We start from the raw sequence: 17,368 nt of genomic DNA, 5'->3' as shown, positions 1-17,368 counted from the left end.
GAACAACCCGGCTCCATTGGCAATGGCGGCCCGCCTCAAGCTCCACTTACTGACGACCTCAGAGAAGACTCCCCGATGAGCAGAGCAGCACCCCAGGCATTCTTCAGTCACCAGAGGCCCTCCGGAAACAAAGCAGAGCAACAGAAGGCCGTCTGGGACTTCACCCCAGGAGCTGCAGACACAGGAACCTCCCTCATCGACTGCTGGAGAAAAATGAGGACTGAGCATGCCCAGAACGAGCCTGCAAAGAAAGAAGAAGGAAACATAAATACAAGTCAGCGCAACATAGAGATAAGTAAATACAGACATACATCTACCATACCCAGGCCTTATTGTGAGTATGCTAAGGTCTTAAATCATGGACAGCTACTAAACATGAATAACACCTCACTACACTCAGGGACAATACCTCCAGACTTTATAAAATTGAAATTAGATGGAAGCAACTTAATGGAATGGGATCAGTGTTTACAGATTGTATATATGAAAGAAAATGTTTTATTTTTTATTGATAACCCACCAAATAAGCCTTGGACCTATGAAATAGACTGCCTCCACCACAAAGCATACTATATGTTAATTGTTTCTATTTCCCCAAGTATACTCCCCAGTATAGAGCATAATTTAACTGTATTTGAAGTATATCAAAAATTATTCAGACTGTTCTATAGCAAAAATGTAGCCACTACCACAAAAATCTCTAGGGAATTCTATTCTGCCAAACTAAAACATGATACATCCATGAGTGAGCATATCTTGAATTTAAACGCTGTAAGAGCAGACCTTATTCAAAGGGGAGAAACCATTTCTGACAACACCATGAAAAGCATTATAATTAACTCACTAGATCACAGCTGGGATAACTACATTACACTAATAGATAACCTAAGTATAGAGCAAATTACTTTAGAAAACCTTACCAATAAGCTTATTACTGAAGATAGACTTAGAAGAGAGCGATATACACAACAAAGAGAAGGTAGAAATCAAAGAAGGACTGATTTCAGGGCCAGAGACAGATACCCACATGAATGTCTCACATGTGGATCTGAAAGACATCAGAGTAGAGACTGTCCCAAGAATATAGGATACAGTGACTCATATAAACACAAGGATAGAAGAATACACTTTTTAGACAGAACCTCCCCAGATTACAGGTATAAGAGAAGAGAATCACCACACTCTAGAGAAAGACAAACATACAGAAATAACCCTAGAGAAAATAAGAAAGGATCACTATATGGAATAAGAAATAATAACACTTTGATATCTGATTCACTCAACACCTGGCTCATAGATTCAGGAGCCACATGCCATACAACTCATAATAGAGAAATATTAAGTAACTTCACTGAAAAGAAATATTATATTAAAGTAGCAAACCAAAATAGAGTCCTAGTGAGAGGAATAGGAGACACGCATATAAAAGGTATAGGAAAAATAGAGGGGGTACTATTTGTGCCCGAAATTCCAAATAACATATTGGCAACCCTAAAGTTAAGCTTAGACAATGCAATAGAAACCACTTTCAGAGGTGGAAAGGTATTCATGACTAAGAACAACAGAAACATAGGTAAACTATTTACAAATGATGGACTAACATACCTACTGCCACAAGATAACGAACTAGTCTATGCAAACTATCAATTAAGAAACAAAAAACCAAATTCAGATAGCCATGATGAAAATAATGATAAGAATGCATCAAACACTGATACTAATATGTCTGAAAATTTAAACAATGGAAAACCTATTCACGATAATTGTAGTCACTTACTCCACAGAAAGCTAGGACACGCGAGCTTTCCAGTCATACGAAAAATGTTAGAGTGTTCCGAAGATTTAAAAATAAAGAACTGTAAAAATTACTTAGAATGCTCTGTATGCAATTCTTCCAAAATTAAAAACAAGCCAAAACCCAAAAAAGCCACCCGCACCACACAATCAACCTTTCAACTAATTCATATGGATGTAGTAGGCCCATTAAAACCTTCAATTAAATACAAAAAAAGATACTTCCTGACCATAGTCGATGACTATAGTAGATTTGGTTTTGTATACACCCTTAACCACAAAAGTGAGGTTTTCAAAAAATTTAAGGAGTTCTTTAAAATGGTAGAAACACAATACAATACCAAAATCAAACAAATAATGACTGACAGGGGGTCGGAATTCCTATCCAACGAATTTTCAATTTGGCTAAAATCACAAGGAATATTGCACTTTAAATCTTGTCCATTTTCCCCATTCCAAAATGGAGTCTCTGAAAGGAAGAATGGTTTGCTACAAACCATGGTTAAATGTGTGTTAGATGATGCTGGTTTAAACCAGTCATTCTGGGCTGAAGCCCTTAATTATTCCAATTACACTATAAATCGCTTATGGTCCAGTACAATCAATAAGACCCCATACGAACTCATGTATGGAAGGAAACCAAAAATTGGGCATTTACACGTATTTGGTGTATCTGCTGATGTATATGTGCCCTCACAGTTAAGACGCAAAGGAGAGAAAGTATCCAAAAGACTGATATTTATGGGGTACGAATCAGGAACCAAGGGATATCGCTTCATTGATAAAAATAATCACTTCATTGTATCCAGATCTGCCGTGTTTCATGAACACATGAACTGGTCAAAATTACATCTCAATGAAATTTACCCAGAATCAAAAAATATTACACACACGCACGCAAAACATCACACATCAGATACGAACCCCAAATCCACATCTACTAACAGAATCAAATGCCCAGTAATAGTTAATGATGAATGGAAAAAAGGACACCCCACTTTGAAAGTAGATCAATTAACCGAAAAAGAAGCTAAGTATATGTATAGCGATGAACATCCCCAGAATAGGCCCATTAGATCCAATAGGGGCATAATTCCTAAAAGATTAGATGATTACGTACTGTCTATCCAAGCTAAACACCTGACTCCTAACACATATGATGACATACTTAAGCTACCCCTAGAAGAAAAAAGTAAGTGGGAGGAAGCAATGAAAAAAGAGATGGACAGTTTGAGAGAACTAAATGTATATACACCAACAGACCTGCCCACTGAGAAATCCCCTATTGGCACTAGGTGGATCTATAAAATCAAGGAGCTAGAGGATGGTAAATTCCTATACAAAGCCAGGTTGGTGGCTCAAGGCTTTGCCCAAAGATTTCCGGATGACTATGAAGACACTTATTCCCCAACCGTTAGATCAGAAAGCGTGAAAACAGCACTAGTGTTAGCTTCTATCTTAAATCTGGAAGTATATCAATTTGACGTGCAGACAGCCTATCTGCACGCTGATCTAGATAAAGAAATTTATGTGAAAGCACCCCCAGGAAAGGATACAAAAAAGGGAGAAATTTGGCTATTAAACAAGAGCCTTTATGGACTAAAACAGTCCGGTAAGCGGTGGTATGAGTGCTTATCAAAGATACTTAAAAATATGGGTTTTGTAGCTACTTCATCTGATTTTTGTTTTTTCACAAAAAAAAATAATGATTCTATTGAATATGTTTTGATTTATGTTGATGATATATTGTATTTTGGACACGACAAAATTAAATGTGATAATTTCGCTGAACAACTAGGCAAAAATTTCAACTTAAAAATATTAGGAAAGGTAAATAAGTATCTAGGAGTCCAAATTGACAAAACAGATAAGGGGTTCAAATTATCTCAGAAAGACAAGATTATGGAACTCATACAAAAATGTAATTTAATTAATTCAAAAATTTGTGATACTCCTATGTCAACTGATTTTTATAGGAATGTGTATAATGAGTACGAACCATTCAAGGATAACACGTTATATCGATCAATTATTGGGTCCTTATTATACATATCTAATTGGACCAGGCCTGATATCACCCTTGCTGTAAATTTGTTGTCAAGACATGTAAGCAATCCTAACTCATACCACTGGGAAGGAATTAAGAGGATTCTAAAATATCTAAAGTCTAGCATTGATATGTGCTTATTCTTAGAACCATTCATTTCTGAAAAACCAACTTTGACCTGCTACGCTGATGCTGATTGGGCTACTGATTCAAAAACCAGAAAAAGTACTTCTGGATATGTTTTTCTTATAAATGGCTGTGCGGTGCACTGGTACACAGGCAAACAGAATTTAATTGCCACTTCCACAGCGGAAGCCGAATATGTTTGTTTATCCAAAGCGGTCAACAATCTAACTTGGTTCGATGACTTGTTAACCAATGTGTGGGATGAACCTGTTTATCCAATTATTATCAATGAGGACAATAAGGCAGCAATTGATATATCAGCTTCCGAAGCAATAGGTCAACGATCTCGACATATCGATATAAAATATAAACATGTAAGACAACTGTCAAGTATAGGATTTATTAAAGCTATCCATTGCAATACTAGTGAACAAATTGCTGATATCCTCACTAAGCCATTGCCAACCAAACAACATATGTATTTGACTTCCAAACTTGATGTGCATATATAATCTTAATAACCCACCATTAGTTAGGTATTTTAGAGGGGGATTTGTTACAGATGAAAATACCTAACCTGATATCTGTAAATATGTGTGCTTGTTTATATGTCATTGTGTGATGTCATTGTGTCACTTACCATTGGTTAGTACTTACCATTAGCCCCACCTTCTCTGTATATAAGTTCTTGCTCCTCCCAGATTAGTGCCTGTCTAATTGTGTTCCTGAGGAAGAAAAGAAATAAATATTACTATTACAAGAAAGCCTACAGTCTCTTATATATGGGCCTAACCAGGATAACCAAACTAGCAACATGTTGGTATTCCCCAAGGAGGATGTCATGGAAGAGGCTCTGGCGTATTTTCAGAGACAGAGATTTACTATCAGAGAAGGTGCTCTTCCATCGCTAAAGTTGCTCAATAAGGTGAGAGAAATGTTGGTGTCTTTTGTCTGTTTTCCAAAGCCTGAGGTCCCATTTCAAGTGGGGAAAGCCTAGAGTCTCCAGGGTGGTTGGCCTCCCATGACAGGTGGTGTCATCTAATGGAAGCTCTTCAACAGACGGGACCTAAGTGAAATGGCTTTGCCATGTTTTATGGAAACCTTTCAAGATCTTACTGGTCTGAGCTTTCTTTCTTCATCATAGTTTTATTCTACATTAAAAAATCTAATGGAGTAAAAGTTTCCACAATCTTTTACAGTAAACTTTGTTCTCAGTTTTAAGATGAATATATCATTGTATTTAAATCTTTTTTCAATTCCATCCCCCTTGACTTTATTAAGTACTTCATTGTAATGTTTAATTCCAGGAGAAAAAGGGAGGAACTAAATGAAGAATCTGCCAGTTATTATACCTCCTGCATCTGTTTAGAAGTAGTCAGAGATTTCACATTTACCTCAGTGAAGACCAGAGGCTACTTATCTCCATCCATTGCTACCTCCGTTTTCCATGGACGGAGAGTCCTAACATCTTTCCTTTGTCATTCTTTGTTTTTCTGCTCAGTCTCTGCCTCACTCCAAATGTGTGGAAAGTTGTCATCCTGGATTTGTCAAGAGGGCTCGAGAAGGAGAGCCAGTTTGCTGCTATGACTGCGTTCCTTGTCCGGAGGGGACCTTCTCCACTCAGGAAGGTGGGTCACACTGAGGAAAATGGGAGGCTTTGTGGAACTGGATCCATGCAGAGGATTTTCATGAAAGTGCAAGTTAAAAGACACATTTAAACTCACCTGTATTTTTTTATTTTTAACCTGCACAATTTTTCATCTAAAAGGAAGTAAACGAAAAAGACTTGGAAGGAGGGGCTGGGAAGAGATGGGAGGAGGGGGTGGCCGACTAGGCAAGCTTTACTAACAGCAGAGGAAATATCTCTTACGCCTTTTAGTTTGGATTTCAGGGGTAGGTTCTGCTTACCTTTACCACCGGTTCACAATGGGAGCGTGCACGCTTCTGCACATGCTCAGATCGCTTATGATGACGTCTGGGTCGGTGGGCGGAGGCTCCCGCCGGTTTTACTACCGGTTCTTGTGAACTGGTCCAAAGTGGGGGCAACCCACCACTGTTGCTTATGTGCTGCTATGTTTATCTTTTTAGGAACATCTGAGTTTTTTTTTTTTTAATTGATTTATATGCCGCCCTTCTCTGGAGACTCAGGGCGACTTACAATGCGTTAAGCAATAGCCTTTCCCATATTTATACAATATTGTATATTTGTATATTTATACAAAGTCAGCTTATTGCCCCCATAATCTGGGTCCTCATTTTACCTACCTTAGAAAGGATGGAAGGCTGAGTCAACCTTGAGCCTGGTGAGAATTGAACTCGCAGTAATTGCAGGCGGCTGATGTTAATAACAGTGTTTTAGTCTGCTGAGCCACCAGAGCTCCTTTGAAACTTGATCAATTGTTTTAGGTCCACCTTCTGAAAGACCTTGCAATCCACTGTATATTGGGTCCTCCCCTTGAGGATCACTGAGAAGGTGTCACTGGTCCATAATCTGGTGCTTCTTAAAAACCTCCAATATTGAAGCACCCCCAACTTCTGGAGGCCAGCTGTTCCACTGGTTAATTGCTCTCACTGATAGGAAGTTTCTCCTTAATTCCAGGTTGCTTCCAGATGTTACAAGATACTGTAGGTATCCTCCAAGTCCAGGATATTAACTGCCATGTAGCAGGACTCAGGATGTTTGCCTAAAACGATTATATAATTCATTATTAACCTCTAATAATATAGGTTCTTATGAAGATTCTACGCATTACACAGGAAATAATTAACATCCTATGTCTTCCCTCACCTTCATATACCTAGCTACATTTTAAAAAAAATATCCTTCTTCTCAGTAGTGAAATCTAAAATTTGTTACTACCAGTTCTGTGGGCGTGGCTTGAGTGTGGTAATGTGACTGGGTGGGCGTGGCCATTTTTTTTTTTTACTTTTAAAACCATTTTTTCTACAACCTCTTTGGTGAAAAGGTTGTAGGGATTTTTGCTACCAGTTCTCCGAACCACCCGCCTCCATCACTACCGGATTGGGCGATCTGGTCCAAACCGGGAGCATTTCACTCCTGCTTCTTATGCTCTTTTTAATGAAATAGCTAAGAAATACTTCTTGGAAAATGACCATGGTAACAGCTGTCATCCAAAAAAGGTATTTCTTGACATGTAAAAAAACCAGTATATTAACAAAATATTGCTTTTTGGCTTTCTCAGATACACAAAAATGCACCAAGTGTCCAGATGATAAATATCCAAATGTGGACAGAGTCCAATGTATCCCCAAAGTCATAACCTTCCTTTCTTATGAGGAACATCTGGGCATCATCCTGGTTTCTTTTGCCCTATTCTTGTTCTTAATCACGGACCTTGTTTTAATCATCTTCATTAAATACCGCGAAACTCCCCTTGTCAAAGCCAACAACCGGGACCTCTCCTACATCCTCCTGGTCTCCCTCCTGCTTTGTCTTTTGTCTCCTTCTCTCTTCATTGGTCAACCAAGGAAAGCCACCTGCCTTCTCCGACAGACAGTCTTCAGCATCATCTTCTCAGTTGCCGTTTCTTCTCTCTTGGCCAAAACCATCACGGTGGTGCTGGCCTTCCTGGCCACAAAACCAGGAAACCGAGTGAAGAGATGGTTGGGGAAGAGCTTGGCCAACTCCATCATCCTTTCTTGTTCCACTGTCCAAATTCTCATCTGCTCCATCTGGCTGGGAGTTTCTCCCCCCTTCCCTGACTCTGACCTCCACTCCCAGCCTGGAGAGATCATCCTGCAATGCAACGAAGGGGCCGTTGTCATGTTCTACGTCACCCTCAGCTACATGGGCTTCCTGGCTGCCATCTGCTTCACGGTGGCTTTCCTGGCCAGGAACCTGCCTGGGGCCTTCAACGAAGCCAAGCTGATCACCTTCAGCATGCTGGTCTTCTGCAGTGTCTGGGTGACTTTTGTGCCCACCTACCTGAGCACCAAAGGGAAATACATGGTGGCTGTGCAGGTCTTCTCCATCCTGGCCTCCAGTGCTGGTCTGCTGGTCTGCATCTTCATCCCCAAGTGCTACATTATCCTTCTGAGGCCAGACCTCAACACAAAGGAGCATCTTACAGGCAGAATAAATGTAAAAACATGAGATATAACACAAATATGATAGTGGAAGAATTATTAAAGTTTCTTTTATTTGAAAGGAGATATTCTTTCCATTTAGATCGTATGCAGGAGTCAAAGAAAATCATTTCTATATGTTTCAAATTTGGAAATTATTATTATTATTTTTTTTGCAAAATATTTTTTTATTTTTTCCAATATAACACATAAAATATATCTCTTTTGAGAGTGAAGTCTCGATCCGGTCATGAATAGGTTCAATCGCTTACATTTTAAAAATGCTCCATTCACAATTTCCCATTATATCTTTTAAAATTCAAAGTCAAAACATAGAAAAAATTTTAGTCATAAACTCTAATATCTTAATCAGAACCATTCTATTATATCATCACCAGTTTAATTTCCAAGTACATATTTAATTCATTATTATGCTCATTTATAGTTTCAATTATCTCTGGTTCTTTTCCAAGCTCTCTTCATTACACCTTTTAACATCAGTATTAAAACATAAAAAAAAAAGAAAAAATATTCTAATCTCTTAGTCTAATTATTTACCGGATTGGCTGCAACACAAGCATTCATTCTGGGCTTTATTCGAGATTCCTAGCTGCGATGGATAGCAAAGGACTGACCCCGGTCAGCTTTCTCATTTAGGGAGCCTCTGCTGATTGGGAGGGCCGGGCAGCAAGAGAAGAGGCATTACATATCAGCCTCATCCGAGGAGAGTGGCTGGGAGGGGCAAGGGGCGTGGCCGGGCGTGGTTAGCTACCGGTTCAGGCGAACTGGTGCGAACTGGCTGAATCCCATCACTGGTCTGAGGGACTGTGAATTGGCCCCATTTAAAAAGTTTGAGGACCGCTGCTCTACATGCTGAGATCCCCCATTCCTGAGAGGGGATCTTAGGGATCAACTGCTCTCTGTCTCATGGAGTCTCAACTGTTTCCCCCTTCCATGGATCCCCCTGGATTCTCTGTCTCTTCTCCGTGCTTTATTATATACCTTATATACTTCTTTCTTGATTTCTTGAAAAGGCCGTTGAGAGGCAGCCGAGGGAAAACTGCCCCCCCCCGGATTGCAAAGCCCCCTTTCTGCCTCGGCCTTTCTCCGTGGCCATTGCGCTGAGGCCCCTGAGCTCATCCCCCCCTTCTGTTCCTTTGGGAGTTGTGGGGGGGATGATAAAGCAGCTGGACCCTTCTTCCCTCCCTCAACTCTAGGCAGCCACATCTGGGGAAGGGGAGGTTCCACCTGACTTAGGGGAGAGAGGACTACAAACGGAGCAGCACCAGTGTTAGCAAACACATCTGGGTCCCCCTTCTCAGAGGAAGGTGGACTTGTTGCCAAGCTTGAATCAGGAGCAGGCATTCATTCACATCTTGAAACCATCAGATTTGGGCAGGCTGTTCTAATTCATCATCAACAACTACAGAGACTTAAGAGCAATGAATGAACAGGCCCCCGTCCAGCAATTAATGGTCGGTTCTGTCCTATGTTTGAAATATGATAACTGCAACCTCAAAGTGATGGTGCATTTCTTCAAGACACAAGAATTGTTCCTTTATCTGAGGAAAGGATTCACTACATGGGGAACAGTCAACTCTATCATATGTCTTTTTAAGTACCCTTCTTGGTAAATCAAATTGCAAATCAAGTTTATTAAAAAGACCAGAGACCAGAACAAATAAAAACGCTCAAGGAATATCCAGTTAAAAATTCTAGAATGGAAAGTGGTTGGTGCTGGGCGATTCAGTCGGGGAAATGACGGGGCTCTTACGAGCCCTGCAAAAACTCCGACTGACAAGCCGCTGCCGACAGGTCTGCGGACCTACCCTGTCCTGGAGGGACAGGGGAAGAGAGAGGGACCCCTTGGACAGCCGAGAGGAATGGGCAAGTTCCTCGGGGCCGGAGGAAGCCCTCTGAGCCGGCGGCGGGAGAGTGGCAGTCATGGCGACTGCCTCGAAGCCCGGGCCAACCGGAGAAAGCACTGTGCTGGAGGAAGAAGGAAAAGTGAGAGCGAGGCATTCGGAAGCCGGGTAAGCAAGACCAAACCCAGGCAGGAACAGCGTTTAAACTGTGGATATTGATAAGTGTGCCCCAGCCTTAATCAGTGGCTATGGTGTATTGGGGCAAGAAGATCTGCAAAATACTTTCTAAAAGGGAAAGACCCACCAAAGGATTATGGATTTTATTGCTAATTTGGAATGACTGCTTTTATGGAAAGTTATAAATTTTGAAAACTGTTTTTTTAAAAAATGGGAATGGATTATTCATGGAAGAGAGGAAAAGGAAAGAGGCAATAAGCAACAAACAAAGGGAAAAGACAAGCAGATAGCTTGTCCCTTTTCTTTTGCAATACACAAAATGGAGACTGAAGAAGCGAAAGTGTAATTGCGGATTGCTAGCAGTTTGGAAGATAAACTAAGTGTCTTGTTACTTTAACTGGATTACTTTGGCAACAAATAAGGAGCTTTGACTTTGGGGATACTCAATCTGTCTATTGGAAGCTTTATTGATGGAAAGGAAAACAGAAATAAAATGGAATGACTATAACTGAATTAACAGGCGCAGCAAGAAAAGGAAAAAAAGGCATGGCACTAAAAGAAGACATGATGATATATATGGAATGATATAAAAGAATTAAACTTTATAGAATTTTTATTATTGACAATAATGAAATTGAAAAAGAACAATTTTGGACAGATTGGAAAAACAATTATAGTAGGTTGCAAGATAAGAAAAACAACATAGCTTGATTAAAATGGAAATGTAAAGCTTAATGCATATTTGAAGTCTGAATATTGATACGAGGTACCTCTTTTTTTTGTTTTCCTTTGCTACCTTTCTGACTTTCTTTCTTTTTCCGATACTTGCATTCTCCTTTTTTATTTCTATTTTCCCTCTTTTCTCCTTCTCTGTTTTTGTTTTCCTTTCCTTTTCTTTTTCACCTTTTATTTCCATTCCTTTTAAATTGGATTACATAAACAAATACATTTGGTTATGAAATAAGACTATAAATGATTGAATGAGAATATGATTTTTTAAAATGTTCTAAAGGGAATTTATAACCCAGGAGAAAATATATGAGAAGATATTTGTTAAAATTTATGCTAAGTCAAATTGTGGTTTTGAAAAAGCAATTTATGTAATATGTTAATTAGTTAAAATGAAATAGCTAAAACAACAGATGTAGGTGTGGAGGAAAATATGCTGGTAACACCAGCCAAATAAGAGAAGGAGACTTGGAGGAGAATATGCTGGAAATCAGCCAAACAAAAGCTGGAGGTATGGAGGAGGATATGTTAATCAGCCAAACAATAATATGCTGGAAATCAGCCAATAATAGGAGGAGATAAGGAGGAGGATATAGATCTTGAGATAAATCTGAGAATATGCATACGTAAAATTAAAGGTAAATTAATAAAGCTTTAAAGTTTAAAGATCTGATGAAGAGGTCAAGAGATTAAGAAATATGGACTGAATTTTGAAATAAAAAATAGAGCTGTATCTAAGTTGAAATTAAGATGTGTGGTTAGAAATTGTAAGGTAAATAATTAGACTAAGAGATTAGAATATTTTTTCTTTTTTTTATGTTTTAATACTGACGTTAAAAGGTGTAATGAAGAGAGCTTGGAAAAGAACCAGAGATAATTGAAACTATAAATGAGCATAATAATGAATTAAATATGTACTTGGAAATTAAATTGGTGATGATATAATAGAATGGTTCTGATTAAGATATTAGAGTTTTATGACTAAAATTTTTTCTATGTTTTGACTTTGAATTTTAAAAGATATAATGGGAAATTGTGAATGGAGCATTTTTAAAATGTAAGCGATTGAACCTATTCATGACCGGATCGAGACTTCACTCTCGAAAGAGATATATTTTATGTGTTATATTGGAAAAAAAAAATTTTTTGCAAAAAAAAAAAAATTCCAAATTTGAAACATATAGAAATGATTTTCTTTGACTCCTGCATACGATCTAAATGGAAAGAATATCTCCTTTCAAATAAAAGAAACTTTAATAATTCTTCCACTGTCATATTTGTGTTATATCTCATGTTTTTACATTTATTCTGCCTGTAAGATGCTCCTTTGTGTTGAGGTCTGGCCTCAGAAGGATAATGTAGCACTTGGGGATGAAGATGCAGCCCAGCAGACCAGCACTGGAGGCCAGGATGGAGAAGACCTGCACAGCCACCATGGATTTCCCTTTGGTGCTCAGGTAGGTGGGCACAAAAGTCACCCAGACACTGCAGAAGACCAGCATGCTGAAGGTGATCAGCTTGGCTTCGTTGAAGGCCCCAGGCAGGTTCCTGGCCAGGAAAGCCACCGTGAAGCAGATGGCAGCCAGGAAGCCCATGTAGCTGAGGGTGACGTAGAACATGACAACGGCCCCTTCGTTGCATTGCAGGATGATCTCTCCAGGCTGGGAGTGGAGGTCAGAGTCAGGGAAGGGGGCAGAAACTCCCAGCCAGGTGGAGCAGATGATAATTTGGACAGTGGAACAAGAAAGGATGATGGAGTTGGCCAAGCTCTTCCCCAACCATCTCTTCACTCGGTTTCCTGGTTTTGTGGCCAAGAAGGCCAGCACCACCATGATGGTTTTGGCCAAGAGAGAAGAAACGGCAACTGAGAAGGTGATGCTGAAGACTGTCTGTCGGAGAAGGCAGGTGGCTTTCCTTGGTTGACCAATGAAGAGAGAAGGAGACAAAAGACAAAGCAGGAGGGAGACCAGGAGGATGTAGGAGAGGTCCCGGTTGTTGGCTTTGACAAGGGGAGTTTCTTGGTATTTCATGAAGATGATTAAAACAAGGTCCGTGATTAAGAACAAGAATAGGGCAAAAGAGACCAGGATGATGCCCAGATGTTCCTCATAAGACAGAAAGGTTATGACTTTGGGGATACATTGGACTCTGTCCACATCTGGATATTTATCATCTGGACACTTGGTGCATTTTTGTGTATCTGAGAAAGCCAAAAAGCAATATTTCTTTAATATACTGGTTTTTTTACATGTCAAGAAATACCCTTTTTGGATGACAGCTGTTACCATGGTCATTTTCCAAGAAGTATTTCTTAGCTATTTCATTAAAAAGAGCATAAGAAGCAGGGGTGAAATGCTCCCGGTTCGGACCAGATCGCCCGATCCGGTAGTGATGGAGGCGGGTGGTTCAGAGAACCGGTAGCAAAAATCCTCTTCACCGAAGAGGTTGTAGAAAAAATGGTTTTAAAAGTAAAAAAAATTATATGCTAAAGAGGATGTGCAGAATGGACTTATAGAAAAATACCTAGATGATAAAAAAGTTATAAAAATTACTGAACAACAAAAGGAAAGAATGAATTATCCTATAACAGAGGAGGAGATAATAGTAGCAATTAAACAATTAAAAACAGCTAAAGCTCCTGGTATGGATGGCTTGACTGCAGTCTATTATAAAACTTTGCAAGTCGAAATGGTGGAACAACTTAGAGACCTATTTTGCAATATTCAACAAGGGGGTAAAATACCCCCATCATGGACAACAGCTTACATATCTTTGATACCAAAAGAGCAAGCCGGTCCTAAAAAACCGGAGAATTATAGACCAATATCTCTTCTGAATTCTGACTATAAAATTTATGCGAAAGTATTAGCCAACAGGTTGATGCCAGTAATTCAAAAGGTGATTCATGACGATCAAGCGGGATTTATCAAGGGTAGATACATGAAGGACAATGTAAGGCAAGTAATAGATCTATTGGAATATCTTGAGAAGAATAAACAGATCCCTGCAGTGCTGGTTTTCTTGGATGCAGAGAAGGCCTTTGATAGAGTGGATTGGAATTTTCTACTAAAGACTTTAAAAAAGATGAACTTTGGGGATCAATTTGTACAGGCGATTTCAGCAATTTATCAAGAGCAAAAGGCACAGATTATTATTAACGGAAGCTTGACAACAGAGTTTAAAATTGAAAAAGGAACAAGACAGGGATGTCCGTTGTCCCCACTTTTATTTATCTTAACACTAGAAGTCTTGTTAAATACAATACGGGACTCTAATATCTTGAAAGGTATAACGATAAGGCAAGAGGATTACAGAATAAAGGCATTTGCAGACGATCTAGTTGTTACCCTAACACAGCCAATGGAATCAATAATCCTGATGAAGGACATTATACAAGACTATGGTAAAGTTTCAGGTTTTAGACTAAATCACAAAAAGACTAAGATGATAGTTAAAAATATGACACAAGATCGTAAACACGAGCTTGAAAGGAGGGCAGGTTTTGAGGTTGTACCAAGGGTAAAATATCTAGGAGTCCAGGTTGCAGAATCAAATACGAAATTGTTTCAAAATAATTATGAGGTGTTGTGGCGAGAGGTGCAGAAAGATTTGGAGACTTGGAAAAAACTGCAACTGTCTCTACTTGGAAGAATAGCAGCAGTTAAGATGAACATTTTGCCAAGATTTCTTTTTTTGTTTCAAATGATTCCGGTGCTTAAAAGTGATAAACAATTGAAAGTGTGGCAAGCTGGAGTGAATAAGTTTGTCTGGAACGAGAAAAAGCCGAGAGTGAAATTGAAAATTATACAAGATGTTCCAGAAAGGGGAGGTCTTAAACTACCAAACCTACAGCTATATTATGATGCAGCAGCTTTGACTCTAACAAGTGATTGGTTTGGAAGGAAAAAGACTGGAATATTGAATGTAGAAAGTTTTGATCTTGAATTTGGATGGCATGCCTACTTATTTTATGATAACAAAGTCGACAAAGTATTTAAAAGCCATATACTTAGAGACTCTTTGATGAGAGTTTGGAAGAAGCAGCGACTCAAATGGGATTATAAAATACCGCTATGGCTGGATCTTGGTCATACTTTGTGGAATACAAATATAATGTCACTCGGGGGGGTTTATATAAAGAGGTTCTTTTTACAGATGCGGGCAGATGGCAGCTGAAGACACTACAGACACTGTTGGCTGAAGGGATTAATTTAACTTGGCTACAATATAATCAATTGCAATTGAGATGGAAAGAGGACCAAAAAACTGGTATTATGTTGCATGAGGAAGAATTGGTTAGACATATAAAAGAGAAAGGTCCAATGCATATTAAAAGGCTTTATAATGTTTTGTTAGAAAGGGATTCAGAAACCGAATTAGTTAAAGATTGTATGATTAAGTGGGCTCAAAATTTTGAAGAACCAGTGATGTTGGAAACATGGGAAAAAATTTGGGTTCAGAACGTTAAATTTACACAGTCGCAGAATTTGAGGGAAAATTTCTACAAAATGTTTTATAGATGGCACTTAGACCCCCAAAAGTTGTCATGTATGTACCCTAATGTTCAGCCAAAATGTTGGAGATGTGAATGTTTGGATGCTACATATTATCATGTTTGGTGGACCTGTAGGAAAGTTAAGGCTTTTTGGATAAAAATTTGGTGGGTCATGCAGAATGTTTTGAAGAAAAAAATTCAATTCTCTCCACAATTGTTTTTATTGGGTATAGTTAAGGGTTTTACATTGGGTGAAACAAAATTGATATTGTATATGATAACAGCAGCAAGATTGTTGATAGGTAAATACTGGAAAAACGAAGCTTTGCCCACTATTGAGGAATGGACTTTGAAGATGGCCAATTTTGCAGAGATGGCAAAGATTTCAGCATACTTAAAAGATTGTTCACAAGAGACTTATGAATGGGAATGGAAAAAGTGGATAGAATATGTTCAGAACAAATATCAAACTAGGAAGTGTCGAGCTATCAAATAGCTTTTATTTGAAAATAATGTATTAGAAATATTTTAATGTAATGAAGATAAAAAGAAAAATTATAAGGGGGAGGGAGGGGTTCAGGTTTTATACAAGTTTTATACTAAGGGGTTTTTTGTATCTGATATGAGTATATTGTGTGGAAGTCTGGGGGGAGGGGAGGGTTAGGGAGGGTTAGGGAGGTTGGGAAGTTTGGGGTGGGTGGTGGGGGGGGAAAGGGGTGAAAATGTAATTGTAAAACTTTTGAAATAAAAAAAAAAGTAAAAAAAATGGCCACGCCCACCCAGTCACATTACCATGCTCAAGCCACGCCCACAGAACTGGTAGTAACAAATTTTAGATTTCACCACTGAGAAGGATATTTTTTTTTGAATGTAGCTAGGTATATGAAGGTGAGGGAAGACATAGGATGTTAATTATTTCCTGTGTAATGCGTAGAATCTTCATAAGAACCTATATTATTAGAGGTTAATAATGAATTATATAATCGTTTTAGGCAAACATCCTGAGTCCTGCCACATGGAAGTTAATATCCTGGACTTGGAGGATACCTATAGTATCTTGTAACATCTGGAAGCAACCTGGAATTAAGGAGAAACTTCCTATCAGTGAGAGCAATTAACCCGTGGAACAGCTGGCCTCCAGAAGTTGTGGGTGCTTCAATATTGGAGGTTTTTAAGAAGAGACTGGACAGTCACTTGTCTGAAATGGTATAGGGTCTCCTACTTGAACAGGGGGCTGGACTAGAAGACCTCCAAAGTTCCTTCTACTCTATTCTGATTGATTGATCTACATGACTGGCAGAATATTTGTGTAATGAGATCCCCCCCCTTAACTATCCACAGAACCACATTATGGCCCAGTGACACCTTCTCAGTGATCCTCAAGGGGAGGATCCAATATACAGTGGATTGCAAGGTCTTTCAGAAGGTGGACCTAAAACAATTGATCAAGTTTCAAAGGAGCTCTGGTGGCTCAGCAGACTAAAACACTGTTATTAACATCAGCCGCCTGCAATTACTGCGAGTTCAATTCTCACCAGGCTCAAGGTTGACTCAGCCTTCCATCCTTTCTAAGGTAGGTAAAATGAGGACCCAGATTATGGGGGCAATAAGCTGACTTTGTATAAATATACAAATATACAATATTGTATAAATATGGGAAAGGCTATTGCTTAACGCATTGTAAGTCGCCCTGAGTCTCCAGAGAAGGGCGGCATATAAATCAATTAAAAAAAAAAAAACTCAGATGTTCCTAAAAAGATAAACATAGCAGCACATAAGCAACAGTGGTGGGTTGCCCCCACTTTGGACCAGTTCACAAGAACCGGTAGTAAAACCGGCGGGAGCCTCCGCCCACCGACCCAGACGTCATCATAAGCGATCTGAGCATGTGCAGAAGCGTGCACGCTCCCATTGTGAACCGGTGGTAAAGGTAAGCAGAACCTACCCCTGAAATCCAAACTAAAAGGCGTAAGAGATATTTCCTCTGCTGTTAGTAAAGCTTGCCTAGTCGGCCACCCCCTCCTCCCATCTCTTCCCAGCCCCTCCTTC

The sequence above is a fragment of the Pantherophis guttatus genome, chromosome 15, assembly GCF_059756535.1.
Source record: "Pantherophis guttatus breed Tessera chromosome 15, ASM5975653v1, whole genome shotgun sequence".
NCBI classification, from domain to species: Eukaryota; Metazoa; Chordata; class Lepidosauria; order Squamata; family Colubridae; genus Pantherophis; species Pantherophis guttatus.
The sequence above is the reverse complement of the archived record's forward strand: the minus strand, read 5'-3'. Positions refer to the sequence as shown.